The following is a 20,117-nucleotide window of genomic DNA, read 5'->3' on the forward strand; positions in this document are numbered from 1 at the left end:
ATTGAGAGCTTTTAATTTCTGGACACAGAGCCATTGGCTAAATGAGAGAAGAAAGAAGAGAATGAACCTGTACCATCTACTGATTCCTAGAATCAGTGAATCTCCTCTTGTGTAAATTGAGGGATTTGGCTAAAAGACAATTAAATATTAACTTGCCTGCACATTAGAATCATATGGAGGGCTTTAAATATATACCAAGGTTTAGTCACTATTCCCAGATGTTTTAATTTAACTGCTCTGCGATGCTCCTGGAGCTCTTTAGGTGGTTCTAATATGACATGAGAGTTGAGAACTACTATGAGGGATCCTCAAGGTGGTATCCAGTTCTAACATTCCAAGAATCTGGAGGACAATAGGTCTGGTAAATTCCCAAGATTGAGTCACTGTAGCTTTAATCATTGTTACTCTAGTGAGGAATCCCACATGCCATCCAATGCAATAATTCACTCTCTGAAGCTCTAGCTATGGGGAATTTATGACCTTTCCAGTGAGCTGAAATGGCTTCCCAAAAGACAATATCATGCCCTTTGTTGATTTCAAATTTCACCATGGATTGAGTCCCTGAGTATTTCTTCCAATTTTAGCAAATATTACAATAATTGTAAAGATTATACAGAAAGGAATTATTTGTCAAAAGTTAGATGAAATTAGCTCCCATTTGATAAGAATTGATTATTTCTCAAAAGTTGGATGAAATTAGCTCCTGTCTACAATATTCTTCCCATGAGGAGATTGAGAAATATTTGTTGGTGGAAAATTCTATAAAGATAACTCTTTTATAGCATCTATAAATCCTTGCAAAAACACTACAAGTGGTAAAATAATTTCAGTGGGTTACTGTTGCATGAAGATATTAGTCAGACTTATAAAACCACTGTTCGCCATGAAAGATGGTTATAAATGTGTTTTGCTGTAAATTGCTGAGGAAATATAAAAGTGTATTATTATTTTGGATTCTGTTTATTGGAAACATTTTGGGAACTGGAAATTTAATTAGCTGGCTGACTGGATTTAAAAGCGACTGGCAAGAGCCATCCTTCCCAAATTGCAGTTTCAAAAAGCTCCAGTTGGATCTAAGGGTTTAGCCTGAGGATTTGTCCTTGATTGAATTTGTAGGACAAAGGTTCATAGATTTTTTTTTCATTGTTGATCCCCATATTTTACTGTAGTTAATCATATTTTACTGTAGTTAAGTCTAGAGCTGAATTGAGAATTTACACTCATTTATTGGTTTTGAAGAGCTGTGGGACTCTGCCATGTGAGGCCTAGCATAGAGGAGCTTCAGTTTGGAATAGGTTAAATGTTTTGCACAGGTAGACATTTCCTGCAGTTTCATTACCCTGTTGTCCTATGAGGGACTGCACTCTTAGGAGAATCTGGAACAATTCTCTCCTAGGCTTGAACGGTAACGAAAATGTTGACAGGACAAGCTAGAGCAAGGAGCACTAGGAGAAGAGGAGAAAGGACTTAGGTAATGGGAACAGCATTCTGGAGCCAGTCTTGGCTCTGTACTCAGCACAATACCTGGCACCCAGTTGTTACTATTTGTTATTGTCATTGTGTGCTTCTTCTGTGTTGCGTATTGAGCTATGTACTTTCCTTATGTTATCTCATTTATCCTTCATCACAAGTATGTGAGGGCTCCTAGCACCTCTTCAGGCCCAAGTACCATATATTTGTCCTGAGACACCCTTCTTTAGAGGGTCTGCCCTGGATTTCCTCTAGCAGTGTTTTTCTTCTAGAAAAGGAGACATGTCCACCAGGAGTGATACTCCTTTCTAGACCATGTTCTAGGTCTTTGGGGCTGTGGTATGCCCTGTCCAAATGGTCTTGAGCGCACTTCTGAAGAGAGTGCAGGCCTCCTTCTCAAAGGTAGATCACAACCTACAAAAACAAAACCTGAAAGGAGGCAGCCCAGGACTGGTATGGGGCTCCATGTTGCGAGAAAACCAGATATCGTCTATCTTCTTGCTTTGTCATCTTCAACTTATTGCTTCCACCTCATAGTTCAAAAGGGCTACCGAAGCGCCAAACATCATATTCTCCTTTCAGCCAGAAAGGAGAAGGAAAAAATGAAAAAGCCCATCTTCTACCTTCAAGGGCACTTAAAATGCTCTCCTTACATACCATTAGCCACAGTGTGTGTGTGTGTGTGTGTGTGTGTGTGTGTGTGTGTGTGTGTGTGTGTGTGTGTGTGTGTGTGTACACCTGAGAGAGAAAGATCAATTGAGGGATTGAGAGAGAGAGAGAGACGAGGTCTTGTTAAAGGCATGGTTATTTGGTATTGTGTGGGACATTTATTGAAATTACCGACAAATTAGTTTAATTTTGATACTTTCATTTTACACTGTTCTGTTTGTCATGTTTTACTTCTTTTTCCCTCAGAGTGATTACTTTTTATTTTTTTCTTGCATGGCTTTTTTCCTAAAGTGCTTATGTTTTTCTCTCTACTCCATTTTAGGGTTTATATTCTTTTAGTAGTTACCCTCAACATTTAAATGGATATTTAATAAGGCCAATCTCTTTGCATACCACTGGAGTAAAATAAGGATGTAGGATGGCTTTAACTCTAAGTATTCCCTTTTCTCTCTGAGGCAGAAACAAACAAACAAACTGAACAAATTGACAGGCAGAAAACTAGAGCTAGAATCAGTGAAAGAAGGGAAAGGGCTTAAGTAATAGGAGAGAATGACATTCAGGAACCTGGATACTTGAAACATTACAGGCAATTGTTATCTGATATTTTAAGTCAGGCTTGTTATAAGCCAAATCTAATTATTACTGTTTTTTACACCATTAATTTATCTTTAAATGTACAGGCATGATTATTCTCTTTGCTCACCAGTATCCTTTCCATTTCAGATCTTCTTTCCGGAATTATTTTTTTTCTTCTTCTCTTAGGTCATTCAGAAGCTCTTTATGAGAGTTTTTGTTTATCTGAAAATGTCTTTACTTGCTTTCATTCTTGAAAATAGATTTCCTGAATAACCAGTAAAATTAGATACATTTTCTCTCTGAATTTTGAAGATATAATTAACTCTTTATTGCTACATTACTTCTCTTTAGAATTTGTCATTCTAATCATCATGGCTTTGCTAATTTTTTTTTTTAATGGCTGCTCTTAAGATCTTTGTACGTTGCAGTTTCACCATGATTTGTTTAGATAGGAATTCTTCTAATGTACGTTGTTTGGAAATCTTTGTTTCCCAAATGTCATATTTATCATTTTACTCAATACTAGAAAACTCAGATATTACCTCTCTAAATATTGCTTTTATATATTTTTAAAAAATTATTTTGTCCTGGTATCTATGTAAAACATATTTTGGATCTTCTCACTTTATCCTCCATGCCTCTTACTTTTTCTTTCATATTTTTTATTTCTTTATCTCTGCAGCATTTTGTGTGATTTCTTCTGATCTTTCTCCCATTTATCAACTCTCTTCAGCTCTTTCAAACCACTGCTCAACAGCTCATTAAACTGTTAATTTTCGTAATATTTATTTTTTCCAATAATTTCTCTCTAATCCTTTATTAAATATATCTAATGTCCTCCTCTACATTCTGGCCGTCTTTTTTCCTAGTATATTTTCAATTCTTTCTCATTTCCTTAAATTTATTAAGCTTATCTCTTTAGTGTTCATTTTTAAACATTTTCAGTACCTGATTTTTTATAATTCTGATATTATTGTTTCTTTTTATTCTCATTTGTGGTAACTTGCTTTCCTTTGTGTTTGGCATGATTTTTTATTGAGATCTCATATTTGTTGACTTGTGTGTTGGGTATAGATTTTTCCTGGGAGAATTATGGATTGCATGTAAATAGACTTAGGTCCAATATAAATTGCAATTCTTGACTTATACATTTTAAACTGAATACGTATGGTAGATTCAGACACAAAATATTTGAAAGCTAGCCTTTGACTACATAGTCTAAATGAAGGTTTTGTTTACAGAAAGTCTCTACTTAGTGCCAAAGCCGAGTTAAACATGATACTTCACGAGCTTTACTGTTTGCCTCTATAGGGTGGCTTTTTCTGTTGTAGTCATTCATTGGGCTGCACCACCCTGCCACCCCCAGCCCCAACTCAACACACACAGGCCTGCAAACCCTGTACTTGCCCAGCCTCAAGACCAAAGAAAGAGCCCCGAGTCAGTGACAGAGGCAGCAATAGTTTAATGGATGGGGGATCTTTCATGTCTGAAGCAAGGTCCTGAAGTGACACCTACCATGTGCAGCAGATGGCAGGCAGGACATGCCAGTAGTGCTAGCTTAAATTCATGATCCTTGCTCCCTGATTATGTCCAACTTGAGCTTTTTCCTTTACTTTCTGCAAGGTCATCTAGTTATTTGAGAGAGCATTTTGAGTTATTGTATCAATCTTTGTTAAATTTTCCATAGCAGGAGAATTTTGCAATTTCTAGGCCATAATAATTTTGCAAGCACAAGACTCATATTAATCCATAGAAAATTGCTCTATTCTCAGTAGGACTACTAGTAGTAGTCTAATACTAATAGATAATTAGTATTAGACTAATAGATTAGTCTATTAGTCTAATAGATAATTCAACATATCATCAAACAGATAAAATTCCATGATTTTCAGGATGCTTATGTTACACAAGAGAATCAGGCAATGATTTTAGGTGCGATTAGGTGACCCTCACAATATGATTGTGATAAAAACCCATCAGAAACCAGGCTACCTGGACTCAAATCCTTGTTCTTTCACTTGGTAGCTGTGTGATCTTTGGTGAACTGGTTAATATCTTTGAGGCCAAATTTTCTCCTCTTTCAAAAAAGAATGGTATTAATAACTACCTCATAAGTTTTCTCTGAAGGTGAATATATCAGTACATGTAAAACAGAAAGTCCTTAGCACATGGTAAGGCTTAAAAAAATCTAGTTATTATTGTCATGGTAGATGTTGGGGGTACCAGTTAGTAAACTGCAAACTAATTACATGATCAAGAGGATAAGAAAACTAATGATAGTGATATTTTTTAAACTTCAGGCTTATATATTTTTATCCTTTACTTTAAATGAGCTTCATTGCTCATTTCAACAAATGAACAACAACAACAAAATATTTAAGGGTTTTTAAAATAGGACTTGAGTTAAAGCATTCACTTTAAATATGCCTCCAAGCAAGTACCTAAGAAATTGATCTTAAAACGTATGTAGGTTTAATTTATGTTTTAGTTAAATGATATCCCAAAACTATGAACCTGACTTTTAATCGTGTTGCCTTACTTTAGGTATATTTAACATTCAAAAATGGTTTTGACACAAATTTGATTATCATTTTGGAAAAACCTAGTTTCTAACAAAAGGCTGCTGCTATTAGAATGTTTTTTGTTTATATTTATTCATGTCCTTTTAAAAATATTAACATTTTACAGGCAAAGAAAAGGTCTTAGCTCTAGTATTTTGAAAGTAGGTATTTTCAGCTATAAATATGTTGTTAAAATTGTATTTAATCTTTTTTTCAACCTGCAGAAAAGAAACAGCCTGAATTAATATAAGTCCTTGTAAAAATACACACCCGGGTTACTGAGAAAGAATTTAAATTCCTTCCCTTACCCTCTGGAGGAATAGGTAATGTAGCATTTTTTCCCCAGGGCACTTTAGTACATTTGTGCTTGAAACTTCATTAAAGAGGTCACCAGAGAAGGGATTTTGTTTTGTGATAGGATCTCTGGAAATAAGACAACCCCTTCCTTAATCTGGAATACACAATTTACTTTTTTATATGCCTATTCCTCAAGGCTGATATTGTGTTTTAGACCTATATGAATCTTGAATTCTTCATATCAGATATGATTTTTGTTAAAGAACAAAAAATTCAAGCAAATAAATTTGAAGATATAATTGGCTTCATGAGGTGATTCATGTATCAGGGAGCATCCCTTCTAGCAACTAGAAGGGCCCTCCAAGGAGTTATACAAAATGAAATGTCTTTATAGACAGAGGAAACCTTGCTTTCAGGCAAGGGTTTTTTAAAAAGAGCGTGAGGGAGAGCATCTCAGGATGTGTGATCAGATCATGCACAATTCTCTGATTGGTTGGTGGTGAGGAAACAGGATGACATTTCGGGAATCTCAATCATCAACCTTCTGGTTCCAGCCCATCTAGGGTCTACTGGTGGTCAGCATGCAGTTAATGTCCTCCACCTGATGGGGGTTTTGGTATCTGCAAAACAACTCAAAGATATAATTCAGGATATTATCTATAGCCCTTGAAAGAAACTAAAGGTCCTTAACTTTGTTTTATGGCTAAACTCTTATTATTTTGTCTTGCTTGAATGTTTTCCTTTGTTTCTGCATTTTCTCACTTCTCTGTTTAAATTTGCTTGGAACTAGGGCAAGGCCTAGGAGGCTAAAGCTTTTCTCCAAACTAGGAGGTGGGGGACATGAGGAGGGGGGCTGTCTCTCCCTAGGAAGGCCTTATGATGTCCTGCTCAGTTTCAATAACACCATTTTTCAAATAGAGAAAGATCTCTCTTCCCTTCCCTACCCCTGGATATTTCCGATGGGAATCACAGATTTTTCTCACTATTATTATTTAAAAAGTATCATTTTAAGTTATTAACAACCCAACCCCCCAAAAATGAAACTTTATCTTTTCTTCGAGTTTTAAGCTTGTCCTTTCCACTGAATCTCCCTACCTGTTTTGCATTAAGGAACAGGACCTCTAACAGCCACAAAGATCTTTTGTAGGAATTTTATTTCTCAGTAAATGCTTTTCAAAGCCACGTTTCCTGCATTGATTACTTGAGATGCATTGACTACAGTTCTACAAAATGTTTTGGGCTCCCTGTTAACAAGTCCTGCATGAATGTGTTCTTAGGATGTGTAATTACCTAACACCTTTTGTTTTCTTTTATCATTCCAACTCAGGCAAAGTCCCTTTTAATATCTTTTTACATTTATTAATGCAAAAATATTTATACTCAGCTAATATTCCAGACACTGTGCCAAGACCTGGTGACATTTATGTAATTCAGAGTTAAGGAAGGGTAAGATGAATTATATTAATTGAATAATAATTTATTTTTAAAAATAAACCAATAGGAGGATAGGATGAATTAGAATCTAATAACATTCATTTGGGGGAAGATTTGGTTTTATTTCACTTGGTGTCAGTTTTTTTTTTTAATATGTAAGAAATTACTACCGTCTAATCTTCACATCCATTCAAGTTTCACCAGTTGTCTCAATCACACCTTTTATAGCAAAAGGACACAGCTTGAGATCACAGATTGCATTTAGTGTTCTTTAGTCTGAAGCAGTGCTTCAGTCTTTCTGTTCCTTTATTGATCTTGACACTTCTGAACATTACAAGCCAATAGTTTTGTAAAACGCCCCTCACTGTTGTTTGTCTGTTGTGTCCCCATGATTAGATTCAGATGATACATCTTTGGCAAGCCCATTACGAGAGTGATGCTGTGATCCCTTCCCTGCCTCTGCCTGGGCACTCACATGTTGATTTGTCTTGTTATTGATGATGTTCATTTTGATTACTTCATTAAGGAGTTGTTGGCCAGGCTTCTCCAATGTAAAGTTACTCTTTTTTTTTTTTTTTTTTTTTGGTAATCAATAGGTATTTTGTGGAAATGTACTTGGGAAGGATGTAAATCTTCCATTCTGCATCCAATTTGTACTTTGTGTTTATTTGCGTTTTCATGGATGCTTACATTCCTCTGACTCATCTAATGTTTCTCAGATGATTGTTCAGGAGGAAACTGGACAAGGAAGAGAAGAAGCAAAAATCCTTTAATTAAACAGAGATCATTGAGCTCAGGGTATTCATCTTACAGGGGAAGGAGCCTGAGACCCAGGAGAGTTAAGCGAGACACCTAGGGCCAGAACACATGAACTCTCACAGCCAGGGACCTGACACAGCAACACACTTGAAATGTTTTATTATTGATCATCACTTTCTTGAGTTTCTCAGTGCAATTTAATGGCCATTGTAAAAAAATATTTTGAAAGATGCAAGAATGTGAATCAATAATAAATTTTTTCCATAGTATTTTATTTAAAAATATTTTCTGGGCTTCCCTGGTGGCGCAGTGGTTGAGAGTCCACCTGCTGATGCAGGGGACACGGGTTCGTGCCCCGGTCCGGGAAGATCCCACATGCCACGGAGCGGCTGGGCCCATGAGCCATGGCCGCTGAGCCTGTGCGTCCGGAGCCTGTGCTCCGCGACGGGAGAGGCCACAACAGTGAGAGGCCCACGTACCAAAAAAAATATATATATATATATTTTTTTTTCTATGGTTATATTTCATCAAGCCATTCTCTCTTTTTTATTTTTTTCTTGGTGGTACACCAGACTGGGAGCATTAGTCCACAGACACAAAGTGTGTGAGTGTCTCACGGCCTTCTCTTTCCCAACTGAACTTAAGTTTCGTGTTTAAGGAAGTCCCTTGGTATGATTTTTGAGCCATGAGACTAAGATCATCCATATTCAGCTCTAGAGTAAATTATCATCCCCTTCCTCTACATCCTATCTCTTGAGGCTTTTTCAGGTTGGGTAGACTTAAAAACAAAGATGCCTTGTGAGAAAAATATTATATGTAGAACCAAACTTTTAGTGTGGAAAGAAATCCATAGAAGTTAGCTAAAATATAGTGATTCCTGTGTCTGCACTCAGAGATTTACTCAGCAAGTGTGCGTTGGGGGTCTAGAAGTCTGCATTTCAAAAAGGAATTCAGAAGTTTCTGATGCAGGTGTACCTGGGGACATACCTTGGAAACAGTGTGATTAATGTAGATTAACCATTTTAAAAATTAAAGCTGATTTTAGTGTTCTCATACAACCTAAGGAAAGGGTAGAAGAAACTGTGATTATTTCGCTGAAGAATTACAACCAGCCATCATTCAGCGGTTCCTCCCAGACTCCTCAAAGCTACTGTCAACATTTCCTATGGAATCTATGCCAGGACCCTGACCCTCAGTTTAGTACACTGCCAGCCAGTTTGGCTACTGGTCGCCTGCCAGCATGGCTTTGTCCACAGCTCACTCACCATCTAACATGCCACTTGTCTTTAGTAACATCCATGATCACTGAGTATCTACAGGCTCTGAAAAGGAGCAGCTCCTGGAAGTCAGTGAGGAGCACCAAGGAAGGAAGCAACTGTCTAGAACTATGAATCATGAAGCCCCTCAATGGGGAGTCATCTTACTTCTGAATTTTAGCCAAGAGTTATTTCACTTCCCAATTTCCAAGCAGATTATCAGGTATTGATATCCATTCAAATATTAGTTCTTGCTATTTGGTTGAAACAGCTTTTGAAAACAGTACTCATGTTTATTAAAAAGTAGGGAATTCCTGAATAATCTTGAGGATTAAAAGTTAATAAAATCAATACAAGTAAAACATCTTTTGTTCTCCGATATTTCACTTCTCCACTGAGAATGATTTCATGTATTCCCTGGATATGTTTGTAAAATTCAGGCTGATCAGTTAGATTTTTTTCTCCCAATAAAGCAGTCAGAAATCACACTGACTTCAGTGATGCTCTTGGGGCCTCTGTTAACAAACAAAAGAGAAACTGCTGAGCTCTGAATTATCACTTGAGTTCATAAAAATCAGAGATATTAAACCTTGAGTTATTTTTGTATGGAAAATGACGATAAATGCATAGAAATGATAGTATATCAGCACCTTTATTGGTATTCTCTTGTTAATTATACTCATCACCTAAAAGTCTTACTGCTGCGACATGTAATGAATCAATCTCATTCAATCAATTTGCACATTTTAATAAATGGCATTTAATAAAATATAATGCGAAGAGCTTATGCGTGGAAGATAATAATGTTCCATGATCATAGATGAGTAAGAGATTGAGAGATGTATTATACTTACAGCGAATCATTTCTTCAATTCTCTGAATTTCTTATGTGGGAAAATGTTACCAAGTTTTCTTAGGATTTGGAGTAATTATACTTAGCTTCATGTTAGTTATGTTAGTTTAGTTGTTGTCTGAGATGACCAAGATATTTTAAAATCTGTGAACAGACAGTAAATGAAATGATAAATAGCTATTCACCTCCCTAAATTCCATTACGTGGTGGATATAATCAGAATGGTACCAGAAAAACATTGGAGAATCTTTTAATTCTTAACATCTCTCTCCCTAACTACAGGAAAATCCACTGGCTCTTTTATGTATTGTCACCTGTGGCAGGCAAAATGGTTTCCCAAAGATGTTCACACCCTGATTTCCGTAATCTGTGAATTTGTGTAACATGTAAAAAGTGACTTTGCAGATTAATTAAGATTATGGATCTAGATTATCTGGTTGGACCTAATCTAATCATGTGAATCCTTAAAAGCAGAAAACTTTCTCTGTGATCAGAGTGATGCCACAGAAAAGGCAAAGAGAGATGTGGTGGAAGGGAAATCAGAGATTCCAACGTGAGAAGGTTTGAAGTGCCGTTGTTGGCTCTAAGATGTAGGTGTTCACATGCAAGGACTGGGACAGGTCTCTAGGAAATAATGGTGGCTTCCAGTTGACAGCCAGCAAGAAAATGAGTGCCTCAGTCCTGTAGTCATAGGAAATACAACCTGACAACTCCTGAATGAATTTGGATTCTTTCTCTGAGCCTCCAGTAAGGTGGCTTCCAACACTTTGATTTTAGCTTAGTGAGACACATTTCTATTTTCTAACCTGCAGAACTGTGACATAACAAATGGAATTGTTTTATGCTGATAAGTTTATGGAATTTTATTAATACAGCAATCAAATACTAATATACAACCTCTGGAAATATTTATGACCCTTTCTTCTAGTTTACTCACTTGAGCCTAATTATTCTGTCTCACTGCTTTACTGAAGGCACTCAGCTTCAGGTTTGTTTCTCATCCTTGGCCTCACCCCTCTTGGACTGAGGTCTCTTTTCTTACACAGTAGTTTCACTTTCTCACGTCTACCTTTGGCTCTGGATGACTCTTACAGTTCCTTCTTTGCTCCATTTGTGTAATTATATCAATCTCACAATACTTTCAAACTCAGATCATGCTCTAGGACCCAAACTAATTTTTCCTTCCCTTTCACAGGAATTTTCCTCTCTATTCTCAGAAACCCATACTTCCCTACTGCAAATCAACATCACCACCTTCTGTGAGGCTGATGCCCAGAACTTCACTTGTCAAGTTCAGTTATTTAGAGTCTGCTTTCAGTAGGTTTAGACCATTGTGTACTTATTCTCATAACCAGCTACCCCCATTTAGGGCATTTACAGAAAAGCATTCAAGGTGGCTTTGTAAAAACAAGGAATGCAAAAATGAGAGAGCTGGAAGACATATAAGTAATTCCCCTTCTATTTTTATTTTTTATCTTTACATGTATTTTTGTAATTGGAAACTTTTGGAGATAATGTTCCAGATTTAAATGTAGTAGCAAATAGAACAATATTTTGAGGAGGCTGAAGTGGCTATGGGACAGGCATCTGGAGCAAGTGGATTTTTAGGCTTATAAGCATCATATATATTTCCTGGCAAATAACCTGGCTCCTATTTTATCTGGATATTTGGAACACCCGTCGATTTAGAGTCCAAAGAATATGGGAAATTGCAAAGTTGAGGCTCTTGAATAAAATGGTGATAATTTCATGTTGCAAATGGCCTTGAAAAATCACATAAATAATCTTTTGGTTTCCAGGAACAGGAATTTTATCTTGTAAATTTGAATGTCTTTGGATTAGGTTTGGTTGCATGTATACCAGAAAAGTCCAAATAGCGGTGGTTTATGCTACACGTAGTTCCTTCCTTATATAAAAGAAATTCAGGAATAGGCAGATTAGGACTGGTATGGTGGCTTCATGATCACCAGAAACTCAGGTTACTTCTCACTTACTGCTCCTTTATCCTAGTCTGTAGCTTTCATGTTAAATATCACCTCACAGTTTAAGGAACTGCTGGAGTTCTAGGGTCATATGTGCATTTAAGTCAACGTGAAGGGTTTAGAAGTGAGGGTGGGGAGCATAAAATGCTCTTCCCAAGTCAGTTTCTTCTAAAAAGTCATTATTGGGCTTCCCTGGTGTTGCAGTGGTTGAGAGTCCACCTGCCGATGCAGGGGACGTGGGTTCGTGCCCCGGTCTACAAACTCACGGAAAAAGAGATCAGATTTGTGGTGACCGAGGCAGGGGTAGGGAAAGGGGGAGTTGGATGAGGGCAGTCTTCCAGTTATAAGAGAAATAAGTACTAGGAATGTATTCTACAACATAGTAAATACAATTACCACTGCTGTACGTTTTATGTGAAAGTTTTTGAGAGTAAATCTTGAGTTCTCATCACAAGAAAAAAATTTTTTTTCCTATTTAATTTTGTACCTACATGAGATGGTGGATGTTCACTAAACTTACTGTGATGACCACATCATGACGGTAAATCAAATCGTTATGCTGTACGCCTTAAACTTATACAGTGCTGTTTAATTATATCTCAAAACCGGAAGAAAAACAATGAACCTGTGCTCCTTAAAAAAAAAATGTTTGCTTTAGTCTGTCTCAGAACTGTTTAACAGAAGTTTCTTCAAATATTTGGTTTGTCATATTACCTTGTCTTTCAAAACTAGCGCACTTATATTGTCTCATTTGGGATCAGAGCTTCTATATATTCATTACAGATAAAGCAACAGGGGACACGGAGGTTGCTCATTCTCTGAGACTTGTCCCCACCCCTGACCCCACGAAGGAGGTGGGGCTGGACACCTCTTCATTCCCTTTGATGATCACAGCATCACTCCGCTTCCTGCCTGTTAAAACCCCTGCTATCTGTTGTCCCTGTCACAGTACTCCGTTGACCTCTTGCTCACTCACACTCATTCTCTGAAGACTGTGGTACCTACTTACAACCCTCTCCTCTACCACACACAATACCATCAGCCTGGTTCACTTTAACTAATGTCCCATCCGACTCGCAGGCTTTATATTTCTTTGACCTGTTATCTGCAGAGACTTCTGTCTTCATTTTTTCCTGGTTACGTGGCTATACTTAAGATATTTAATCTGAAACATTAAATTCAGGCTCCTGACCTTTTGACCACAGTCTTCTGATTTTTACGCCCACTGTACCTTCCCCTTGATAACTCTAGATGTCCAGTCCCTGACATGTTCTACTCCTTCCTGACCTCACTTCTTTCTCTCTGGAGCTGAGATTCTGTAATTTATCATTTAATCTAGCTTCAACATGAATGCTCCATTTTTTTTTCTTTTCTAGTCAAATAGAAAAGTCCCAACTGTGGACATATTCAGTTATATGCCTTCTATGAAATATCAAAGGTTAAAACCCGCTAAAGAAAAGCATACAGCTTTATCAGTCGGTTCTAATATAATCTAGAGACTCAGGTGTCCTCTGATTGTTCAGCCTTGTCCATACACCTTCTCTTTTTTTCTGGCCACCTATCTCTGCAAGGTGGCTGTTTTAAACCTTCCATGTTTTCTTCAAATCTTCAACCAAATAAATACCATTTTCTCATCCTCGTTACCAAACTGAACTTAGGTCCGCTCACCTGATGTGCAGCAAAGCCAATCTACTGACACCAAATTGTGGTGAAGGAAAATGTAGCATTTATTTCAAAGCCACAAACGTGGTCCCCAAGCACAGAGAACTGGCAGCTCATGCTCCAAAGGCCTGAACTCCCTAACAGCTTTCACAGAAGGGCTTTTTAAAGTAAGAGAGAGGGTGTGATCAATTCATGCTCGATTATCTGATTGGTGGTTGGTTCTGAGGTAATAGGGTGATGTTTTGGGAATCTCAGTTGTCAACCTTCTGGTTCCAACCAGTCTGGGGTTATGTGCTGGTGGGGCTTTTAGTACCTGCAAAAACACTCAAGGATATGGCTCAGGATATTATCTATAGCCCTTGAGGAGTAACTAAAGGTCCTTGACTTTGTTTTATGCCTAAACTATTGTTATTTTGTCTCGTTTGACTGCTTTCCTTTGCTTCTGCATTTTCTCACTTCTCCAGTTAAGTTTGCTCTTTGGAATTCTGGGAAGGCCTAGGAGGCTAAAGCTTTTCTACAAACAAGAGGTGGGGGACATGGAGGTGGAGGCTATCCCTGGGAAGGCCCTGCAGGGTTCTGCTCAGTTTCATCATCAGCAGACATGCTCATGTCATCCATCACAAGGAAAATAGACGTCATTAAGTAAGTCATACACTTCCCGTCCTTAAACTTTTAAAATAATGGGCATGGACACCCATTTGTTTTACCTCTTTATCCAGTTATATTGGAAGGAAAGCTTCTACTTTGCTACAGGGCCAGTTCCCCCACCTCCCCCCCGAAACATGTAGCCCATCTTTTAGGAATCCTCTTTAGGATACTCCTCAAGATCTCACTTTGTGGATTCTTATCTCACTGCTATACCTTCCATCTCTTCATCATCGTTGGGTCCTTTTTCCGTAAAATCAACAACAACAAAAAGTTAACATTTTCCCTGATACCAGCTAAAGGGATTTTCAGGTGTTGCTTCATTTTTTGTTTTTCCCACTGTAGTCAAATCTCTCAAAAGAGAGTCGTGTATACACTTTTGGTTCTACTGTTGCACCACCATTCAATTCTTATCCCATTGTCATCTGACTTCCAACAATTATTCCACTGAAACTCTCTTGCCAAAGTTGTTAAGAAGCTTCATTTGGCTAAAATCTAGAACTCACTACTCTACAAATTAGCTCTTTGTTTGTATCCCAAATAGATAGTAAGTTCCAGAGGGCAGGAACCATATGCTCTGTGCTTGCTGTAACCCAGGAGATAGCATAGTTCCTAGCCCAAAGTAGGTGCTCAATAGATATTTTATAAATGAATATACAAAATCATTAATATGTAAAAATGAAAGAACTAAAACATCCTGAATCGTAAATCATACTGAGATATTTTCCCCCAATCTTTTACAATGCCAAATGAAATGTTTATTTTGAAAAAAAGACATCATAAACACCCTCTCCCTCATTTTCAAAACAAATCATTACTTCCTACTTCTAGTGACTGTAACAATATTCAACCACAATGAGAAGAGCTGAGTTTATGAATTCTTAACCACGCTTTTTGTCTCCTGAGCAGGATATTTCAGAATGTAGTCTTCCTTTGGCCGTGAGGTTTTCTTCTGCTAACTAGAAAGCCTTGCCCCCCAGGAGATAATTAGGGCTGGAAGTATAAGCATCCTTGCACAGAGCCACAGTTTGTGAGCCACTCTGCCTGTGTCCTTCCCTCACCTTCCCTGCCAGACTCTGCCAGCATCCAGGCCCTCTGCAGTGGTGCTGCAAGATTAGGCTAATAAACCTGAATTACTGTGAAAGTTTTGCATTAAAATATAAGCGTTTTTCTTAGCCTGGAGAGCCAGGCTTTCTGTGTGATAGTAAAGAACCCCAAGATATAGAACAGGAAGGCCTTTTTTAATAGCCCATTCGATCTTTTCTCAGGGCTAACTGGCTATTTACTTTCTCCCCCTAAGGTTAATGTGTTAAATTTTCTACATAAACGTAAAAGTGGTAAAAGGTGTGAAGTAAATTCAAAACAAAATAAAACATAAAGACAAAACCTAAAAAAAAGAAACAGCATAGTGAAAATCAGAAGAAAATAGAAATCTAACTTTTGGTATCTCCAAAATAATTTGAGAAACAAATGTTTCCAGTTAATTAATGGGAGAACCAGAATCTTAAATAAAATGCTTCTTTTAAAATTTTAATGCCAATACTTATTTAATTTGTTCTTTAAATGTCTTAGGTTAAAATTCTACTTTGTATTAAAAACATACATGTAATTTAAGTTGGTATCAATTAATTATGAATAAATCACAGATTGAATTGAATTGCATGTCTCAGTAGACATGTAATTTTTGAGTATCATATGTTCTAGTTGGTATTAAACTTTGAGATCACGATACAATACACACACCCTCATTTTACACACAGAGTTCTTAGTCCTGGAAAGATGCATTGGTTCATTTACTTATTTATTTATTCTACTGATATATGCCTCTTCTGTTTGTTCTGCCGTTAAGGAGAAGCTCACAGTCTGGTATGGGAATCACAGGGATAACCAAACACAGTGCAACCAGCACATGAAAATAGAAGTGTGTCTAAAACAATCTGGGGATATATCAGAAGTAGTTGCAAATTGACTGGCAGAGTCAGAAGTATCACATGTAGCGGGATGATGACTCCAATATCAATTTGCCACTCTCCCTCCTGGTTATACCTCCATGGTATAAATAATAAAAGATATGGACCATCCTATATTCTTTTTGCAGTTAACCTCAGTCTTGTACTGCAGCTGGGCTTCTGTAGGTGTATGGGATCCTTTTATATTAGGAAGCATTAACCAGAAACCCTTCTTGACTCTGACACCATCTCGGGTCTTACTGAACCATGCCTGGTGGTATTAACATTTCTGTTACACTGAAGCAGAGACCACAAACTGGCAGCCTGTATGTGTGCTGCACATGACTTACAGACATATTTAGTTTGCCCTTATGATACTTAAAATAAAATACCTGAATTTAATGTTTTTAGATACAGCTTGCCTTTCTAGTCCACCATTCTCTACTACATGCCACTGCTCACTATCAGTCTGCTTCATTTAGGATATTTGCCTGCCTATTTTGATTAATTTATGATCTTCGAAATAAAAGGTGAAAGAGCTAGTGTCATCTATTAGCCCAGGAGCACAGGTCAACAAGAGGGAAAAAAAAAAAGATGTTACATAGTACTAGTTTGTTCTCCTGTGGTTCTATTTAAGCTGTTACTTTCTCTCAGGTAGTTGACTTGCAATCCGTGGAAAGTTACTCATTTAACAGTTATATTAATAGGATGTAAGTGGGTACAAAGTATTTCCAATCAAAATACTTTCATTTATGGTTCTTTGTAATTATATCATTGGAACAATGGTGGCCATTTTTATCTTGGTGAAAAATACCAGGCAAACTCTACCATTTAAAATACAGTCAAATTCAGAATTAAGAAAGAGTCTCCTTAAATATTAATGAAAATACTTACTACAAAGCTCAGGCACTTTAATTCTCAAGAGTTGCTTGGAGCCAGATGTTGTATTCGTCATGTATTAAGATATAGTAATATTACCGCAGACCTAGAGGCTTACAACAACACGCACTTATTGTATCACAGTTACCGTGGGTCAGGATTCCAGGCATGGCTCAGCTGGGTCCTCTGCTTCAGTGCCTCTCACAGGGCCATGACTGGGTCTTATCTGAGGTTAGACTGTGGAAGAATCTGCTTATAAGCTTATGAGGCTATTGGCAGGATTCAGTTTTTTGGGTTTTTGAGGGCTTTAGTATCTTGCTAGTTGTTGGCTGGAGGCTGCCTCAGTTCCTTGGTATTGTACCTCTCCATATGGCAGCGTGCTTCATCAGAGCCAGCAAGGAAGGAATTCATTAAATAGATCTTGCTAGCACAATGGAAGGTACAATTTTATGTAACAAAATCACAAGGGATACCCCATCACTTTTTGCCATATTCTACTGATTAGAAACATGTCAGCCTCATCCACACTCAAGGGAAGGAGATTATCCAAAGCTGTGAGTACCAGGAGGAGGGAACATTTGGAGCCATCTTAGAGATTACCTACTAATGGTGATACAGCTAATTTTTCTTAATCACTGAATGTGTGCCAGATTCTCTTTTGGGCATTTTATATGTACTACTTCACTTGTTCCTTCACCCCCATTCAGAAACAAAAAAATACCAGGGTACTATAATTATTCTCCATAATAGTGAGGAAGCAGAGAAGTCCAAGGTTAATATTTTACCCAAAGTCACTGACAAAAACTGGTGGAACTGGAATTCAAAACCAAGGAACCGGCATCTATACTCTATGTGTTTTTGTTAATAAAATTTCGAATCTAAGTATAACACATAGAGAAAATATACAAATCATAAGCATTTAGCTTAATGAATTATAAGAACACAACCGTATAACCACCACCTAGGTCAAAAACCAGATAATTGCCAACACTGCAGGGCCTCTCTGATATACCCTCTTAATCACTACCCCTACACTTCAACCCAAAGGTAAACTTTATCTTCACTTCTGACACTGGTGTTGCCTGTTCTTGAACTTTACCTATGTGAATTCATATAGCAAAATACCTAGTGAATTTTAAGCAGTGGTGGCTCATAATTAAATAAATTAGCTTTACTATGTTCAAAGTCATCATAAATATATAAGACATATTGCTTACTATTTAGAGGGAGGTTCAAGAGCTACCAGGTCTTTTGAATTCTCTGTATGAGTTTAACACATTTGGCTGGTATGAGCCTTATTCTCTTTTTAGGCAAAAAAAAAGAGCATAGCTGAAATATTAACAGTTTATAGCTAAATATGGTACCCATTGAAATTCCTTCTTGTCTTCATATCTATGGCATATCCCAGGAAAAGAGCTAATTTCAGGAAAGTAATAAATAATAACACTTTATAAAGTGCTTTTCTGTACATGTTCTTATATATACCTCAGTGAAATTGTGAAAAATAGCTATTATTGTTCTAGTCTAGAAGTTGAGGAAATTGAAGTTCAGAGTTTTGGGTTTTTTTTTGCGCGGTACGCGGGCCTCACTGTTGTGGCCTCTCCCGTTGCGGAGCACAGGCTCCGGACGCGCAGGCTCAGCGGCCATGGCTCACGGGCCTAGCCGCTCCACGGCATGTGGGATCTTCCCGGGCCGGGGCACGAACCCGTGTCCCCTGCATCGGCAGGCGGACTCTCAACCACTGCGCCACCAGGGAAGCCCGAGGTTCAGAGATATTTAACATGTCCAAAATTTTACAATTTGTATGTTGTCAGATAAAGATTCAAGCATGTTTGGGTAGTTGGAGAACAGAAAGTAAAGAGCATGGTATAAAATTTATTAGACTTGGTCAATAAAAATATGAAGTGTTAACTCAGTGTATCCAGGGCAACATGTAAATATTGTTGAGCTAACAATGAGAGAAACAAAATGACTGAAGTAAGTCAGAAAGAGAAAAACAAGTATCGTATATTAACGCATATATGTGGAACCTAGAAAATGGTACAGATGAACTGGTTTGCAGAGTAGAAATTGAGACACAGAAGTAGAGAAAAAACAAATGGACACCAAGGGGGGAGAGTGGCGGGGGACGGGTGGTGGTGGTGGGATGATTGGGAGATTGGGATTGACATGTATACACTGATGTGTATAAAATGGACGACTAATAAGAAAAAAAAAAAAAAAAAAAGCCAAGAGGATATTTGGAGCCTGAGCAAAAGAGCAGAGTCTGTCTGGTTGCCAAGGCCTTTCCTCAGCTTCAGCTCCTGTGTAAGCAGAATCAGTAAAACTCAGAAACCTAAATAGCTAGAAAATATTTTAGAGCAAGTAGATAATAGTTTCTACCCGTTCTTCTTCTTCTTTTTTGTTTTTTTGCTTGTTTCACTCCTCCACTTGACAATTATTTTATTAAAAGCCTATGTTGTATCAAGCACTATTCTAGATGATGGGGATAAAGCAATGAACAAAACTGACAAAATACCCGCCTTTATGCTGCGCACATCCAATGAGAGAAGGCAGACAATAAATACAGTAATTAATCAGTCTGTAAGAAGTTAGTATGTACTATGCGGGCAAAAGTAGAACAGGGGAATGTGTGACTCAGTGATGCAGCTGGTGATGTAGTTAGACTAGCCTGAACAGAGAAGATTAAGTCTTGAAGGAGGGGAGTCATTTGTCTATCTGGGGAGAATGTTTCAGGCTAAGTCGCCACGCCCCTGATGTGGAAGCATGCCTGTGTGTTCAAAGAAAGGCGAGGAAAGCAAAGTGGTTGGAGCAGAGAGAAGGAGGCTATGACGAATAGCATAGAAGCTCAAAGATGCCATTGGGAAGCCAATTCTGTTGGGATACACCCATTTGGGAGTGAAGGGCGAGCCAAAGGCAGCTTTTGAGAAGATAAGTAGCGTGATTTCACTGATAACCCAACAATATCATACTGGTTGCTGTTTTGAGAATTGACTAGGGAGGTAAGGACAGAAAAGGGAAGACCAATTAGAAAGCTTTAGCAATAATCTTCACACAAGAGGGGACTGTGTCTTGGATGAGGATGGTTGCAATAAAATTTATGAGAAATGGTCAGATTTTAGATA

The sequence above is a fragment of the Neophocaena asiaeorientalis genome, unplaced genomic scaffold (genome assembly GCF_003031525.2).
Source record: "Neophocaena asiaeorientalis asiaeorientalis breed wild unplaced genomic scaffold, Neophocaena_asiaeorientalis_V1.1 scaffold46, whole genome shotgun sequence".
NCBI lineage: Eukaryota > Metazoa > Chordata > Mammalia > Artiodactyla > Phocoenidae > Neophocaena > Neophocaena asiaeorientalis.